Source organism: Papilio polytes, unplaced genomic scaffold (genome assembly GCF_000836215.1).
Source record: "Papilio polytes unplaced genomic scaffold, Ppol_1.0 DF821734.1, whole genome shotgun sequence".
Lineage (NCBI taxonomy): Eukaryota > Metazoa > Arthropoda > Insecta > Lepidoptera > Papilionidae > Papilio > Papilio polytes.
The window spans coordinates 226,495-228,315 of record NW_013527470.1 but is presented as its reverse complement, the minus strand read 5'-3'; the positions used below and the strand labels follow the sequence as shown (position 1 = coordinate 228,315).

Genomic DNA, 1,821 nt, shown 5'->3' with positions numbered 1-1,821 from the left:
GCGCTGCCGTCACTCCTTGTCGCGTAGACAGCAAGTCCAATTTGATCGATCAATTCTTTTGATATCGTTTTCTTATTACATTCATTATAACCTGAGAGCGTTGTAATATTTTTAGGAAATTTTCTTGAGGCTCCTTAATTAAGACATGAAAAGTTAACTGTACGGGAATCACATATGTTTATTGTTTTAAGTACCATTTAAAAAGCTGTAACTTTGAAACAAAATGTAAAAACTTTCGTTTCAATAATATTTTTTTTTATCATGTATTACGAAAACATCTATTTGACTACAAAAGCTGATTCTTCTCTAAATATTATTATTAAATTCGAATGAGGACTGTCTAGTTAGGATTTAAAATGCTTGATGATACTACGTACAGCGCCATCTATGTTTGACTTTACAAAATATCACAAAGCATTTCTAATGTCCATAAATATATTTATCTAAATAAAGTAAATCAGTTAGTTATAAAATAGTATGTCACACTTGGTTATGTAATATTCAATAATAATGGATTATTCGTTCAGTACACAACACAAGCTTCTTGCGTTAAAATGATGGATTAGTGTCATGCGAGAATTTTCTTTAAAAAAGCAAACAAAGGCGGTAAAATTGCATCCAGCTAATATTCCCTTGCCAATCATCTTACTGAGTCAATTTTCAATTTTCCCGGTTAATAAGGACGTCAGCGCCCGCCTCGCTACAATATCGCCCGACTTTTTATTTTATTGCTCGTCGGAACAATGCGCTCCATACACGTACTGTACACAGTATACATACATACATAAATACCAGTGTACAAACTTTTATAACATATTTTGTATTGTATATTTTTTATTTTCCATTTTTCTTACGTGTATATTGCCGTTAGATAAAACATAAATTTGAAATAGTAAAAAAATACTATTATATTGCGTCAAATTTCTTTTCTGTAAAAATAAAAACTTGTCGAAAATAATTCCCAAAATTAATTAGAAATATCGATTGGTTTCTTTAATATAGATTCAATATTTTCATAAGTCCGCACAAGAGCAGAGTGGCGCAGTGGAAGCGTGCTGGGCCCATAACCCAGAGGTCCGTGGATCGAAACCACGCTCTGCTAGAACAACTTTTTGTTCATTTTTTGTTTTCTAATTTTAATGACACGATCTAACCTTTATGATTTTTTAAAATTATCACGCACAAAGTGCTATTCCTTATTTTTAGTGACAACTACCGACATCTGTTGGACATTTATGAAATAGTGAGATATGCTCCGTGACATTGAGGCAAACAGGCATTAACATAGTATCGAGACGACTTCATTACATTAATGAACGAAGTTTGTTGTTTTGCGTCTGTTCTCTGCAGCTCGCAGTCGTAGCCTCGGCGCGAGATAATTAGAGGCACGCCTTTTTATCCTTGTAATAAGCAAATGATCGGAACAATCGTAATCGTCAATAGGTAATTGCAGAGTCGAGGCACAACTCTCCCGACTCCATTAAGCGTACGTCATGCGAGATTTATGTATAATTGAAATCCGGACTTTATTGTGCCACCGTGTTGATTTATGCGCGCCCGCGACGGACCCCGCGCCCCGCATCCCGCGCCCCGCACCCCGCACGCTACGTGCTGTTGATACAAACTTTTCGTACTGCTACTTTGATTAGCTAAGATAATCTTTGTTAATTTAAGTAAATGACAAAATGTATTCGCTTTTCACTGGGTTATTAATACATTTCTTACTGTAGAAACCCCTGCAACTGTAAAATGCGATTAACGGAATCGTAGCCGATGTCTTTTGTTGATGATTACTTATTAGTGAGAGCCGCAGCCGCAGCC

The 1,821-nt window shown here is 35.7% G+C and overlaps 1 non-coding gene across 1 annotated transcript; it reads left to right on the top strand.

The window, feature by feature from the left end:
• Positions 1-1,030: 1,030 nt before the first annotated feature.
• On the top strand, positions 1,031-1,102 carry Trnam-cau. Its single transcript has one exon. It is a non-coding gene; the product is annotated as a tRNA-Met (tRNA).
• The last annotated feature ends 719 nt before the right edge of the window (positions 1,103-1,821 follow it).